At 24.2% G+C, this 17,124-nt stretch overlaps 1 protein-coding gene across 3 annotated transcripts in view; it reads left to right on the top strand.

The window, feature by feature from the left end:
• LOC129605397 (probable serine/threonine-protein kinase DDB_G0282963) overlaps positions 1 to 17,124 on the top strand; it is a 51,132-nt gene that overhangs the window by 7,175 nt on the left and 26,833 nt on the right. The window contains exons 1-2 of one of the 3 annotated variants that reach the window (XM_055515138.1): positions 5,716 to 6,129; positions 10,633 to 10,694. The gene's annotated coding sequence lies outside the window, so the exon portion shown is untranslated. Of the gene's footprint in view, positions 1 to 5,715; positions 6,130 to 10,632; positions 10,695 to 17,124 lie in introns of those variants that run through there. The other 2 variants (XM_055515140.1, XM_055515141.1) reach the window with 2 other exon arrangements.

The raw sequence follows: 17,124 nt of genomic DNA, 5'->3' as shown, positions 1-17,124 counted from the left end.
TATGGCCAAGTGTAAGTAAGTAATAGTATGACAAAATCAGTATTATAAATACAAACATAAACACGATAGGAACCGTTGTTTCAAAAGTCCTTACAAAAGTCCTAAATAAAACACAAATATTATTAATTGAATCTGAATTCAGATTATAATAGTGGTGAAATTGCTATACTTAAGTACTTAGAGAAGTTAATTTGAGAATAAAATTTAGTTGAGAATTAAACTTTTTGAGTACGCTTGTGCATATAAGCTTACGTATTTGAATGATCTTCCATACCTTACCTATTTTTTACTTAACTTAATTACTTTGAATTGAAAATATGAAGCAACTGGATTTATCAATCATAAAATTTCATATAAACATTGTGATAATTATGTAAGACTACGATAAACAGTTTATAAATCTTAATTGACCCTCTCTACGACTTTTGTTCTAAGACAAAAAAATCGAAATAATAAAATATTTAACTTGCCATACATCTCAAAAGTAAATTCATATTTTTTTTTAGAAAAAAAAAAAAGTAATTAGTAAGTTATTAAAGTAATTAGCATGTCAGTTTACTTCATATACTTAAAAAAAAATCTAATGCTTACTTAAATTAAATGTTTTCATTGTTGTGCTATTCGAGCTTTACAGCAGGAAAACTTTAACGAGTAAACAGCAGTAGATAAAAACGAGCAAAAAAAAGTTTTAAATTGTAATAGATTTTTTTTTTCAACTGTGTTTCTCTTAACTTTGTATGTAAGTGTGTGCCATAACTTTTTTTTGTTTATGTAAAAAACAATTAACAAATTCGTGGCTAGAAAACAAAGGAAAAATAAAATTTTTGTATTGGAATTAAAAAAGTTTCATTTTGTAGTTGAAAACTCAATTAAAAGAATCTTTTTGTAAATTTTTTTTTGTGGTATAAAGTTTTCAGAGATAATTTAATAATAAATAATTCTTTTAATAATGAAAGAAAAAAAAATTGAAATTAAAAGTGCGGTTGAAAATTAAAAATCTTAATTATGAGTTCGTATAGGTTTTTTTTTTCCTGACAAGTTTTGATTGGCAGAGCCTTATAATGTAAGTTCCACTCCTTTATAAATTTTTTTGGTTTATATTTTTGAAGCAATCTGATCGGTTTTGTTTGATATGATTTTTGATTTGAGACTGAAATTATTGAGGAGGTTTTGCAAGAAATAAACAGCGGCGCGCATTCACTTTCTTGGATAAAATCAATTGACAAGAATTTTACCATTTTTGACCATGGTGACATTTTGATAATTTTATTTATTCTAGAATATTTGAATTTTTTTTTGTATAAAATATAAAATTAGAATATTAATGAAATAAACAATAAAATATCCATACGAACTTACATATTTGAAAATTTCGTCTAGGTTATTTTCTTTTAAATGGTTCTTTAGTTTTTCACCAAATTATTTTTGACAGCAAATAAATTCGATTTTTTTTTTGTTGTGCCAATTTGTGAATAAAAAAATAAATTTTCTTAAATATTTCCGAAATAAAAAATTTACGATTGTTACGATTTTTTTTATAATTTTACATCGAAAATTTCTCTTGGTCGTTTATTAGTTGGATGAAATTATTTTTTTCTTTTCAATGAGTGAAAACCTCTAATGTTTTAATTAATTTTTGAAATATCGCTACCAATCGTGCGTTTTGTTATAATGAAAAGTTTAAACTTCTAAGTTTAAAATTCAAAAACTTAATTTCACTTTTCATAATTATGGTTATTAATTTTAAAATAAAATAAAAATATTCATTTTATTAACGATATTATAATAAGTACCTATTTATTTTGAAATTATAATTTCCATGCAATGAACAATAAATTGCCATAATAATAAGCATTTAATGATGTCTTAAAAACTGAATATAAAATAACATTTAAAATAACATTAATTTAACGATAACATTAATAGATTTACATTAACAGATTTATTAAGCAAGACAGAACTAAATATATATATATAGCCAGAAATTAAATTTCTATTTGAAAATCATATTCAAATTACAGTGTTTTCCTTATAGATATTAATTATTTTGCGTTTCATAAATATATGTACATTGTATTTGAACTGATCTACTCATGTATAAAATAATATTTTCTTTGGCTGAAACTTATTTACATTCAACAATGTAAATAAAAGATTAATTGATTTTAATAGCATTAAATATATTTGCTTATTATTCGGTTTGTTTTTGCTTGGAACATGAAAAATTTTAATAATGGAATGTAGCTGTAACTTTGAAAGAATATGAACCGAGTATTCCGAATTTGTGGCAAATATGTAGCGGATAGTATATGCAAATCAAAACCCTTCAAACGGACAACCTAAAATGTAGATGTTGCGAGCACGATATTACATTGAAAAGTAAATAGCAACTATATTGATTTGTGGATTTAAATAAACACTAGGTAAAAATTTGCAATTCTGTGTGTTCCTATTTAAATTTAAAAGCCAAACGCTTATAAAATCTAAATATATATACATACGTAAATTTGGTTGCATAATTTTCTGTGGAAAGACAATTTTATATGGTTTATCGCTAAAAAAATTTAAATTTTATGTCATAAAATAATTAAAGCATTTTTCATACAAATATCGCATTACATAATCAATAACTATATTATCAGGATTCCTTTTATTATCTTAAAATTAAACAACATTATTGGAGAAGCCATTGGATTCAAGTATTCTTTAGTAAGAACATAGAAATCAAAATAAGTTTACTTTGAACTTTGATTTTTTCTCCTTTGTATTTAAACCTTTTTTTCCATTCAAAAATCATTTTCATTGTATTACATGTTAGTATAAAAGTGTTCGATTATTATCATGTCAATGTGATATGCATATACTTATGTATGTACATATATGTTTGCATTATAATGTCAACGATTTATTCAATTCAATTAAAAATTATGTACCAGTACATGTAAGTTTTATTTTCTTATTCCAATGGCAAGAATAATAAAAAATTTTTCTTTAATTTTCTTTTTCCATCAATGTCAAACCTAAAAATATGTATATAAACATTATAATCCATGCACATGCATACATATTATGTATATATACATATACTTATATCATTTCAATATGCACATTTGTATACATACAATATAATGGAATTTATGGGGACCTAAGATGCAATATAACATTATGTGTTTAGTGTTTTTTAATAAATAAACCTATAGAGACGTTGTGCTAGTTTCCGGTGTGCATTATCTTTGTGTTAATTATCTAAGTACGAAATTTAGCAAGCTGCAGAGCTGTAGAATAGAATCCATATAAAAACTTCTCATACGGCTAATGTTTTTTGTGTTTGGGTCTATTTGTGTATAAAAGTACCTAGAATTATAACGTATTTATTTTCAAAAGCTCTCAAATATTTCAAAGCCGTAGGGTAAGCAAATATACTTAATTAAAACAATATTTTTAAATGTTTTGCCGATTAAAATGAATAATAATGATAAAATTTGAATTGTTTTTCAAGTTTTCCTTTATTCCCTATTCTCTGCATTGGTAGAAAATGCTCCTTTGCACAAGCATTTGAATTTTCAACAGTTTTTTTTTTTTACAAAATCTTATTCTGATCAATTTATTAGCTTACGAGCTGCTTCCTTTGCAAAGAAGCTAAAATAAATTATTTTCAGCTCATTTTCAACTCAAAAATTAAATAGATTTTTATTTTATTTTGTTGCGTTTCAATTATTGTTTATTCTTCATTTATTATTCTTGACGTAATAAAATTCATGTTCCTTTTCTTTTCTTCTATGTTCTAGATGAATGACCATCGGCCATCTCGCTAACTAACCCATAACTTAAAATAATGTTTTGTTTTATTTATTCGTCTCGTTACCTGGCAATATAATAAATTAAATAGGTTTACTTAATATGTTTTCTTTTCTAATGATATTTTTTTTCAATATAAATTTATAATTTTCTTTAATTTTGCATTGTATTCAGTCTTCAATAGACCTTAAAACGATAGTTGAACAAAGAATAAAGAATGTTGAGGAAAACATAAAATTGTAGAAATAACCATTAATAAAATAAGTAGAATATATGTGTATCTATCTATGTAGTGAACAAATGTACAGCTCATAGGTTTAAAAGAAAATCAATCACAAAACATTTATAGAATTGATCAATAGAAAATTTTTTGCCGTCTTTTACTCTATGCCAGTATTTATTGTATGCACATAAATATTAATTTATTATTTAATTCTACAGTATTACTTAACTAACGAAAGATTAAAACCCTACAAGTACTAATGCGTATCATTAAATAATACAATTTTCAGTTCAGAATATATTGAACTTCAAATGGAAATCAATATAATTATGTATTTTGTATGTCGTTCTGGTAAAAAATGTTGTTATAAGGTTAACAATTTCAATTTGAAATCATAGACGAAGGGTAATTCTATATAGAATGTTTAATTAAACATGAAAGGTATATTAAAAGAGAACATTAGGAATTTGAAAGAAGAGTTTGAGAGAAGAAGATTTCCTTTTAAAAATAATAATTTTTTACTGTTAATTATTTTAACTGACATTATATAACTTGAAAGAGGTGCGTTAAAAGGGTAATTTTAAGTAGAATTTACCAAAAATTTTATTGTAAAAATGACATTTCACAATAATTTGAATACTGCTATAAAGAAATTGTTACAAAAGGCTTAACAATTTGCTAATATTTTTGGTTCTTTTTTAATATTATACAAATATCTAATGTATTATGGAAACAAGATAATTTTGGAAGTAAATTGGAGTTTATAAAGCTCATTGTGCGTAAATTTAATTATCTTCTAAAATCCAGATATGCATATATCCATATGTGTATATATATTCGTATGTATATGTTGTCATAACATTTATATATTAAAGGAATAATATGCGTGGCTTGTAATAACATTATGAAATTTTGTAATACTATTTGGATAGTACGCAAATATTATTGAAATTTAAAGGTTTCAGTATTTAGAAACATCAACACCTTACTGATGGGCTTAATTTTCTGAACCAAGTAAACGAAAAAAATGGCTATAATGAATAAAAATTAACAATGACACAATAAATGATGAGGAAAAGGTGCACTTCAACCACATTTTATATGAAAAATTTTTGTATATGGTAATGCCTTGGTACAAATCACGTTTTTTTTTTATACCAAGATTTGACGCAATACTATAAATTTTTATTAAAAAAAAAATTATTTCTCCTATACCCGAATGAAAATAAAACTTCTGAAACTTTGTAATGAGTTCTGGAATGCCACGTGCAATTATTTAAAATCATTCAATTTGAAACAGGCAAAACAGATTTCCTTTTGTTTTTTGTCTTTATTTTTCAAATCCAATTAACTTTTCCTCAAGTTACTACTATTTTAAGTTTTCCACTTATTTTCATGTTCATTGAGCATTTCCAACATTTTTTTTTCTTTTTTACAAAATATCAAAAATGTAATAAAAAAAACTAAATGAAATAAAAACGAAAATATAATTTTACCACGTGACTATTTTGACATCTGTGCAGTGAAAATATATACTTACATATAAATACAAACGATAAAGCCTTATAAGGCTGAGAAAGAGATGGAAAGAAGAAAATTTCATAACCCGGCAAAAGAAGGAAAACTGATAATTTGCAATACAATCAGTTTGATTGGAAATTTTTTAACCTGCAGAGGTGTTTTCTTCCTTTACATTTTTTAACTTTAGTATTGTAGTTTGGTTTGTTGTCATAAAATGAATTTTCATACACCAATTTCCAATGAGTAATTGGTTATTTTTTTGTGTGTAATGCGTAAAAAGTTGTCGATTTTTTTTTTAATTTTCTGACATTGGCGAATAAAAAAACAGTTTTTCGTGCGAAAAACTCATCATTAACGTTTATTTTATCGCGTTTTTTCTCACAATTTGCAGAAAAAACCAAAAAAAAAAGATATAGTGAATTTTAAAAGTGTTAAATAGAAAATAAAGAAGAAAAAAATTGTCTAAAAATGTGATATTCGAAATCAGTTTTTTTTTATCGAAAAAATTAATTACACTTTGAAACGAAAAAATAAAAAACACCAATAAGATAAGCAAAGCAAGCGTGTATTGACTTCAATTAATTTAGGTGTGAGTTAAAATTTTTGAAATTAATTAAATATGTAATGAGTTTTTAATAAATTAAACTGACTGCGTGGTATGTTCCGCGGTATGCAACCAAATTATTTAATTAATTAGGAAATTAAATTAATTTTGTGAATGTGATTATGAAAGTCAAATTATAAAAAAATACTTTCGTGTGCTTATAATATTGGGGTTTGTCACTTACTTTAAAAACTTAATTTTGATTATCAGGATGTTTCTATTATCTATAACTTTAATAATGTGTAACAAAACTAAGAATCTATATTAAATTCCTAAATTTCTAGTTCTCTTCGATTCTCAAATAATTGCTTCTACATTAAATGAATAGAAATTTTTGAATCAACTTAGAATAAGCGTGAATATTTCCTGCATCATGTCAGGGATTTTCTTTCAAATGATTCCTTATTACTGTTACATACGTGAAAAGCTTAATATGCTCTTTTCCCTCCTATGTGATCCCTATAATTACCTTCAAAAACAATATTTTGACTCTATTACAGCCTTACTCCCACCGTATTTTCCATTGTATCTTTTTTTGGTCGCAATTTTAGTTTGTAACGAAATAATCTACATATTTGCATTTGCTTACATAATTCTATTACGTGTAAGGACGTATTATACGCATACACTTGACTCAATTTCGAAATTTCCATTATCAACACTTGAAAATGTACACAATTTTTTTTATGTACACGTACATGCCTACATTATTATGAAAATATTTATAAACATTGACCTCTTCATTTCATTTGCTTTACTTTAAAATGAATTAGATTAAATCAATCAATCAAATATGGATCAATATCAATCAATCAAAAAATAAAACAAAAAAACTATTAAATATGAAATATAAAAGCGCATAGTGTAGAGCGTACTATAATATCTTTTGTATACCTATACTGCAGAAGCGGTTAGTAAACTGCAATAGACTTTTTTACAAATTAAAATTTATTTCTTTTTCACAATATTTTTTTATTATAAAAATTATTATAAAATAACCTCGAATTCAATTCAAAGAAACAAAAACTAATTTTTTAATTGTATTTCATATTTCAATCGTATGATGATAATATTTAGAAATCAAGATATTGGAATGAGTCATGTGAGTGAGGCAGAAATTTTTTTTTAATTTTGATAAATTAAATTTGATTTTCAAAAATTAATACATATGGGTTAGAAAGATTATTAAGAAAGGACTTAGGGCTAAGTTCATATTTAGAATAAAATTGTTAATATATATGTAAGTATATATATATATAAAAAAAATTAAAAATTGGTTCCCGTACAAAATAACGTAAAACTGAGTTTTCCGGTAACGGAATTTGGAAGTACTCAAATATTTTTTTGTGGAAAGAATTTGAAATTTTACTACTTACTTTGTAAGTCTCTCATGCTATCTATCATGCTAACACTGTTGAAATATGTAGCTTTTTTAAAAACTAGCTTCAAATTGCTTACAATGCATAAATGAGAATGTATAACTTAAAAATTGCACTAGTATTATGTGGGATTGAAAATAGATCAAGAGCGGTTTTCAGTGACGAAATTTGAAAGTCAGCAAAAGCTGATAATATGGCATTAATTCCGTCATTACTGGTTTTTTTTATATAAATATACCACATTTCTACAAGAGCTCTTAAAGTATTCCAATACTATAATTTAGAGTAGTCGGTAGTTCTGATTATAATCTTACAAAAAATATTAATTTGTAATCCAATACACCTCCATTAACACTCGTGACGTTTATTATTAAATAAATAAAACTGACCTATCCAAAATGAAAAGTTTTGTAAATAAATGACAAGTAATTCACTTCAAACTTTTACAAATTCAACACTTTTTTTTTTCTTTTCGTCTTTGAAATTTTTTTATGATATCAAATTTCCATACATAATTTTTTTTCTACTCAGAAATTCAAAATAATTTTCTTCTAGTCATTTTTGTTATATTTTCTGATTGTTTGCAGAATCAGATTTCGGCATATTCAGTTGTGTTTTTTTTTAATCTTTTGTCATTTTTTTAATATCATCAAAATGTTTTCAACAAAACAATTTATTCGAAAAACTTCATTTTTCTCAAAATAAATTTATGTTTGTACTTAAAAAAAAAAAGAACAAAAAAATATTCAATTTTTCATTTCAAGCATGATTGATTGCATTCAATGTCAATAAAATATGATGAAGAGTGAGAAAAAAAATGATAAAAATATTATTGTACTTTTTACAGTACATTTTTCTTTGCTGTTACACAATATAGATGGCGATGAATCGATCGATCGATTGCGATTGTTTTATTTTTGTGTAATATTTAGTCGATTACATTAAATTTTTTGCTTTTGTTTTTTTTCTATTCAATTTGGATTACAGTGAATATTCAATTTCCTCAGATTAATATAAAAAAAAAATTTGAAAAACTGTTTTAGTTTGGCTTTTTTTTTATTTTGGAATTCATTTTCAAATTGGGGCCAAAAATAAATTGATATCGATGTCATGAACTAATCTTATGTGAAAATTAATTTTTAGAACCAACAAAAATTTAGTATATCAATATATACATAGGTGTTTTTAAAATTCAATCCAAATGCTTTGATTTAATTATTTAATTTTATTAAAGAAGATGCGATTGGCTTGTTAGAGATGGTCATTAATCAAATTAAATGTTCGATCATATTCATTAATTAAATTTGCGTAGGTATACAAATGTGGCCTGCGATATGTATGCATTGCATGTATTTAAAAGTTAACATTATTTAAAATATTTATCAAAGTTAAGAATTTGCAACTTCCTTTGCGAGCACATTTTTTTTAATTGCATTATATTATTCTATTGAGTGGACTAATAGCGGTTATAAAATCGATTTTATACGAAATTTAATTTTGATTGTCTAATTAGTATTTAACTGTCAAAATTAACTGTCATCTAATTTAAAATATGCATGGTTCTTAATTTAATTCCTTTTAATTTTTTTTTGTATGCATATATGTGTTTAAACGACGGACATTTTTATCAAAATTTAATTTTTATAATTTTCTTTCAAATAATATTAGCCCCATATGGATATTAACTTATGATAATTAATTTTTTTTATCTCAGACGATAGTTAATTTGTGACAGTTATAATTATTGTCAATTTTTATTTCATTTTTTTTCTGCTTAGATTCATTATTAATTTAAATTTAGGTCACTAGAGTTTGTATTATTTGCCCTTTAGTATTTAATTTTTTTATACTCATTTTGTTATTTAATTTCGTTTTGGTTAACCGCGCTCTTGTCATCCCATAATCATCTACATAAACATTATATAGTGACAGCCATTAAATAATTTTTTTTTCTAAATTTCATTTTTAAAATGAATTGATTTATTTGAATAATGTCAAATGAAATGAATAAAAAATGAGTATAATAGGATGGTAGACTTGAACAGGTGAGTGAATATACAAATGGAAAGAAAAAAACTTGGGAATATTTAAAATTTAAAATTTAGCATCAAAGGTTAGTCGCATAGTGTAAAATTCATTATTCATTTTTATGCTTCAACAGTTTCAAATATAACTGTATAGATGTTTATTTGCGTGTGTGTATAAGTAAAACAATATTTAGGTTTTACACTTATTTAGGTCAGGGTAAATAAATTTTTGCGGAAAATAATTGAAAAATTATTCGTAACAGATTTTTTAGGCAAATATTTATTTAATTTGTAGCTTGTGTGTAGTTTCAATTATAGTTTTGTTATTGAGTTTAATTGATAAATCTTATAAGGTATGAAACGATAAAAAGTATAATTATGATTATTTAGTGTTATTAAATTACAAGTGTGTATATTAGAATAAAAAAATTGAACATCAAAACCACACAAAATTTTATCATAGTTGGAAAATTAGCATTAAAATTTAAATTTAAAGTGCTTAAATCAAAAACTCAATTAAAATTTTCAATTTCGCAAGTAACGCGAATTGGCATTTAAGTGATCATAGACCAATTCTTTTATAAGAGCAATCTACTACTCGCATTAATAAATTTTTAAAATTTCGGTGTTGCAGTGGGAGAAAATTTTAACAGTAATTTAAATTCTTTAATATTCATTAAATTATAAAAACTCATATTCAAAAACCTGATATTATTTAAATTTAAATAATATTGAATGAAACAGTTGTCTTCACTCTTTCATGTCCCGCCAATAAAGGTCATTCCACGCAGTCAAGCCTAGCTTAGCGACAGAAGAGGCAGTACACTGAAAGACAGCAGCTGTAAGAAGTCAGAACACAAATGGTACAATTTTTATCCCTCCTTTTTAAATTGACTTTAGACGCATCTCTCATGCATGCATTTCCTGCAATCAAGTGCTATTTGGTTGCTTTGACTCAATTGATTTTTTGTAAAGTAATTCTTAACCTTTCAAACTAAAAAAGCATAATATATTAAATATATTTTTTTATATTTAATAATAATAAATAATGGTATAAAAATTTCAATCTTATCTTTACAGATCACTTTGTTGATTGCACGGTTCAAATATCATTTTAATAGCCCCATATATTATGTATAAAAGTAATTCAACTGACTTTTTCATCCTCTGTTCATATTTTTCTTATAAATTTTTTTTTACATAATTTTTTTGCTTTTCGAATAAATCGATTTTATTATATTTGCCATGTGCTCCTAATTAAAAAAATTTAATTGAAATGAAAGTAAAATTTAAAAAAAAAATCAATTAATAATATTTTTACTTTAATTACAATAAAATCGCTTAATGATTTTATTGGCTTTTTCGTATAAATTTCATAATAAAATGCGATTTAAATGATAATGAAAAAGAAGCAGAAAAAACAGAGCATTTTTCGCCATTATACAAATTTTAACTTGTGTAACAAAGAATTTCAAGAAAGAAAAATAAAAAGAAAAGAGAAAAATTTAATCGCGTTAAAGTAAATACATAATAAAGATATCGTAAACAATGGCGGCTGCACTATCTCTGTACACAACATTGAATGACGTTATCGTGATCGTAACAATCATTTACTTGATTGAAATGTTAAAAATCTCATGTATCATGATTAAATAATATTATTTCTAATATAATTTTAGTAGCAAGCTTAATGTACTCAGCTTACTGTCTAACTGATTGTATAACCATCATTAAGACCGAACTTTTTTTATCTATGTACATACGTAATTGTAATTTATGTACCTACAAATAGGTAGGTAATTTATTTTTAATTTAAATTATGATTAATTTATCAAATTTTTTTTTGTTTAAAAAATTAATTCGATCAGGGTTGAAGACCTTTTGTTTATGCTCAATATTATGAAGAAAAAATATAATTGATTTTTTTGCTTTTTGGAAAGAAGTTAGTATTAAAATAAAGATGCTATAGATAGTTATTTTTTTTACTGTAGCAGCTCGTACAAAATTTATAAGAATTAGTAATAAGCTGACATATGTGGCTTGTGCTATTATTAAAATTTCTTAGTTAAACTGCTTTTTTTAGGTATTAACTTCACTTTAAACTTAGTAAGTTTAACCTGCTTCAACGTAGCTAGCATTTTTTTTATTTCCATTTCTCACAAATTCTGTGGAGATTAGGAAATAGAATAAAAAAATTAAGAATCAAGAATTGAAGGTAGAGGATAGGAAATGGAAAATGGTGAATGGAAAATGGAGAATAAGGAATAAAGAATAGAGATTTATGATTTTCTAAATTCTACAATTTGGTCGAGCTCTTTCAGGTCACAAGTTTCTAGTTCTAAATTATTAAAAATGAATCTAGTTAAATCACATACGAGTCGCAGTTCACCATTGCATCTGTTATACAATGAAATAGTTGAGAAAATTAATGCAAAGAGATCTATAGTAATGGAAATAGAATTAATTGTCTAAGTGAATAAATATTATAGACAAACAAATAGACCGTAACTAATGCACTCGGACAATTTGAAAAAAAAAAAAATTTGAAATTTACAATTAATTCTTAAGAAAAAAATATTTACAAAGCGTTGAAAAATTTTTTTTGACAAAAATTTATTGCCTTACGAAAAGGAAACTCCAAATGATTATTATTTACTCGCAAATTATTACAAACGTAAAAAAAAAAGAGAGAGAAGGAGAAAAAAAAACTTTTCCGCTTAGATTTTTTACCAAATTTTTTAGGTGATTTGAAAAACTTAATGAAAACTTAAATTAAAAATTGAAATATCACGAAATTTGGTACTTACGTGAATTTTCATATTTTTTTTGCTTTTTTTCATAATTTCCTAATTTGTCTGGTAACAATGAATTTGATATGAATTTTTATTTTAATCAATATATGCTGTAGCCAGGTGCAGTGTAGAGCTTACCAAACAGTAAAAAATGAAAACCATCTAACCGAAACATTATGTTTGTTTCTAATTTTTTTTTAACTTTTATTGTTATTGTTTTAAAGGTTATTATTTAATACTACATACGTGGGCATACATAAAGGCATCATGAACAATGGACATGAAAATATAAAGAATTTCTTAAGATTTCGTATATAATACGCAGTGTACCTATGTACCTGAAATGTCATTAAGAAAATGTTTTTGACATATATACATGCTTGTGTATGTATGTTTGTAGTTGTATAAAAATAATGTTGGAAATCATTCAACTCTGCCGATTTATCTTGCAAAACAATTTAAAATTTGCTTATACATACATACGTTATTTATGAAAAATTAAAAAAAAAGCAAAATGAAAATAATTAAAAAAATGAGGAAAGAATTTTTGAACATTTTATCATGATGTTATTGAGATGATGGATGGTTTAGGTATTATTTTGGTGTGGTATGGTATCAGAAGTTTTTAATCATAATTGAAATTATGATAATGGATCAGTTCTTCTTTAACTTTTAAGGTTACGTAATAATAATAGTAATAATGAAAATAAAATTTGCCAGGGAAATACGGATATTTCCATCTTCTCTGCTTGAAATATATTAAGTTTTTAAGTGATGATGGATCATTTAAAAAATTTTGAAAATTTTTTGATTTAAAATAAAGTTAAGAATATAGATTTAAAAGATTTTTATTTTTATTTTATTCAATTTAAGAAGTGGCGTGCTTGTGTTAATTCTTTGGAAAAATTTTCAATGTTAAAATAAAAATTAATATTTAAATCAAACTTTTATTCTAATCCGGTTTTATAGTTGTGCCTCGTGCTTCTTAATTACCTTGAAAATTAATTGTTTCACAAAAAATTTTCATGTGATTTTGTACAAAATTTCAATTATAAATATTTCATCTATACTTTTATCAGTACTGACATACTAACATACATTGAGTATTTTTCAATTCAACTACCTAATTTTATCTTTAAAATAAAGAAGTGATTTATATATGTGGTTTGAGACCTTGCTTTCAACCAGCTATTGTCGCAATTTTACGAAGTTCGGCTCCTTTTTCTAAGTTTGAAAATATTTTATTGCTATAATCGAAAATAAGTATGGCAGAGATTTTTAAGTACAAAATTATAAATAAATTTTGTGAAAATAATAAGTATGTTTGTCAATCCTTATATAGCGCGTGTCACTCAATTGTTTTGTATATTTAATTTCGAATTAAAATTCTTAGCACATCTTTTTTGAAACGAGTAATTTAAAATAAGCTGAGTATGTCCCGTTTTCTAAAAGAAGCCTACATACGTGTATTAATATATGACATTTAAATGCTATGCTCTATAACCTTTGTCATTTATATAACAATACGAATTTTTTAATTTCAATTTCTATCTCAAATTAACAACGTAATTATTTCAAATGAGAGAACAAAATATTTTCGCCCATTGTTTAAATAAGGGCACACATAACATACATAAGTACATAATGATTGCACATAATATGAAAAAAAAATTTATGAGAATTATTTAAAAAAAAATTTATTCATTCTTGCTTTTTTTACCTGAAATTTTTACCTGTATTAAAATAAAAGCTTTTATATACAATAATAATAAAAAAAATAGATTGCATGAAAATAAATTTTATGCCATGCTTGTTTTTGAATCTTTAATAAATCGCCTAAAAGTGAGAAATTTTCAATTTTTATAAAAAGACATGCCATAAAAAACAGAATGATTACAATGATAATGGCGTCGGCACATAGCGGTAAGTGCTTGTACTAATATGAGACGGCTTCTTTAATAATAGTGTGAAAATTTGTGAAAAGATTAAAATAAAAGACATTTTAATAAATTTAGACATTACCTTGATGTGGGGTCAAATAATATAGCATATGAGCTTTTAAATGTTATCTTTATTAGAAAATTTAAAAAAAAAAAATGAATGATGAAAAATGTTCCATAGGGGGGGAACACAGTAGGGTTACTCTAATTTCAATACGCTACACGACATGGTGTGTAATCAGGATCAATGAGGGAAATAATTTACTTTTTGTTTAGGTATGTTAAACCTAAATGATTAGATAAGTTTATAATTTTGCCTGAATACAAATTTGTTGTGTAATATTCGTGTGTAAATGTGTGAGTGCCTTTAAATATATTTGCGCTCATTTAAATCTAAAGTGATTATTTAATAGTTTACACTTATTTCACTTCTTCTTTACATTTGAATTTATATTTAAAAGACGCCTGAATTTTCAAATAAATTTTAAATAATCGTAATATACAATGAAATTATTAATTCATAAAAAATGAAATTTTAAAAATATTAAAATAAATTTTTGTAATATGATATGAAAATATTTGAAAGTCTTTTTTAAACTTATTGCATATTTTATTGCCATATAACTTAAAAGTAATCGCTTAATTATAAATAAATATCATGGCTTTAATATAATCAATAAGTAATCAATAAAAATGTAGGTACGACGTTAGAGAGACCAACTATGATTTTTTTTTGATTTAATTTCAAATAATTTTTGAAATTTTATTTTGAGCGAGCAATCGATTCATTTAATTATCTCATATGAACGCTTATGAAACTATGAATTTTTATTATTATATCGGTTTTTCATATGTAAATTACTTGATGGATTTCGTGATAACAGGTGAATGTGTGAATTCCAGTTGAGCTTTCAATTTCTTTTTGATTAATTTTTGGTATTTATTAAAAATAAAATTTTTATATGTAGGTTTCATTGTATAATACAGAAATATAACGCGATTTTGACGGATTTCTTGGAATGTGCAAAATATTTTAAATTTTTCTTCTAAATAAAATTGATAATCATATAGAAATAATTAAAAAATATTATTAACTTATGTAAATATATTAAACTACTAAGTATATGTTGTTTCTTTTAATTTTACAAGTACAACAAGCAAATAAATCTTAAAATTTCGTTATATAGAATGCTTCTATATAGTCTTATAATTAAATAGTTAAAGAACAATCCTGCAATGCGTTTTTTGAAAATCTTTGAATTTTCCGATTCGTTTATTCTTTTAATATGTATATCAATAGTATATTTTGTATTTTTCACCACAGCAGAGTTTATTTGATCCTAAATTTCATCAAAAACAATCTATTTAAAGTCATTTATATCGGAGTTATTCAATTGATTTCAATATTTAGAAGATGCTGCTTGTAAACTTCTTTCAACTTCATAATGTGCTGGAATATTATTGGGATTTAGAAAAGAAAGAGCCAAAGTAAACTTAAGTGGTGAATATAATTTGCAATAGCTGAGAGCAAGTTTTTTGCCGATAAATTGAAGAACAAAAATAAAGTAAATCGTTTTCGTTTATATCAGGCTTTTTTCACTTAATAGCAGATTGGTTATTAACAAACAGCCTTACCAAAATGAATATGACTATGGTTTCATTAGAGAGGATAGAATCCTTTCTTAACACGGAGTGATCCAAATCTAAAAAGAAGAAATCTAAAAGAAGTGATTTAACAAAAAGTAAATATTATATACAAAATAAATTTCGCAGTACATTTCTCAGCAAATAGTTACAATGGGTACAATGATAGAAAGAGAAATTGTTGTCAGACACTGTACTAACACATAAATTATCATCACAATTTGAACTGAAATGATTTTCTTCACTTTTATTTTATTTTTAATTTTAATAAGCATTTTTTATCATAAAGGATAAAACACTTGAATTGTTTTATTCATAAAATTTCAAAAATAATTTTTAATCCTCAATCTCCTCATTTACATAGTATTTTATACACGAGAGGTAGACATACACTTATGTATGGTGAACTAAAATATTTTAAGTACATCGATTTAGTTGCGTTTTTTCGGATTTATATTACAAGAAGAAAGTATCAACATAAAAAAAAAATAATTTTTTATTTTAATATTTTATAGAAATAAAGGCTACAAATTTCATTACCACTTCACTTGTTTTATAACGAAATCAAAAATAAAATTTCTATATCATTGACCATATTGAACTTCGCTCTCTGTATTGCAACTCCCTCTAAGACAAGTTTCTCAAAATTGCAGAATTTTACAAATATGTGTTTAAATATAATAGAATTCTGTCCACAAACAAAAAGAGAGAATTTTTAATCTTCAATATAAAAAATTCGAAATAATAACTTTTGAGATTTGATCCTACTTACCGACGGATACAAAAAATTTTATACTTACTTAAATGCTTTAGAAAAATATTATGCAAAGATGTAGAACAAAAAATTTTTATTTTCACATTGAAGGATTAAGGTCGCAATGTTTCGAAACGAAAATAAATTAACCTTGAAATCTTAATAAGGAGAATTCAAAAAATTTTTCTTATAATTTCTATGTTTTAAGGATTTTCTCAACCGAATAAATAATTGTGCAAATTAAAAATTATGACAAAAATAACAAAAATGTAGAACGAATTTTAAGGTTATTTTGAGCTGCGAAAATATTTTTAAATATTTGTAGATATTTTTAATATTTTTAAAAAGTATAAAAAATGTGGAGTTTTGATCACTGTTTCAAATTGGTTTGAGAAAATTGAGGTAAATTTAAAGGAAAAAATTCTGATGTATACTTACTAAT

This window comes from Condylostylus longicornis, unplaced genomic scaffold (genome assembly GCF_029603195.1).
Source record: "Condylostylus longicornis isolate FDR11 unplaced genomic scaffold, ASM2960319v2 ptg000013l, whole genome shotgun sequence".
NCBI classification, from domain to species: Eukaryota; Metazoa; Arthropoda; class Insecta; order Diptera; family Dolichopodidae; genus Condylostylus; species Condylostylus longicornis.
The sequence above is the reverse complement of the archived record's forward strand: the minus strand, read 5'-3'. Positions and strand labels throughout refer to the sequence as shown.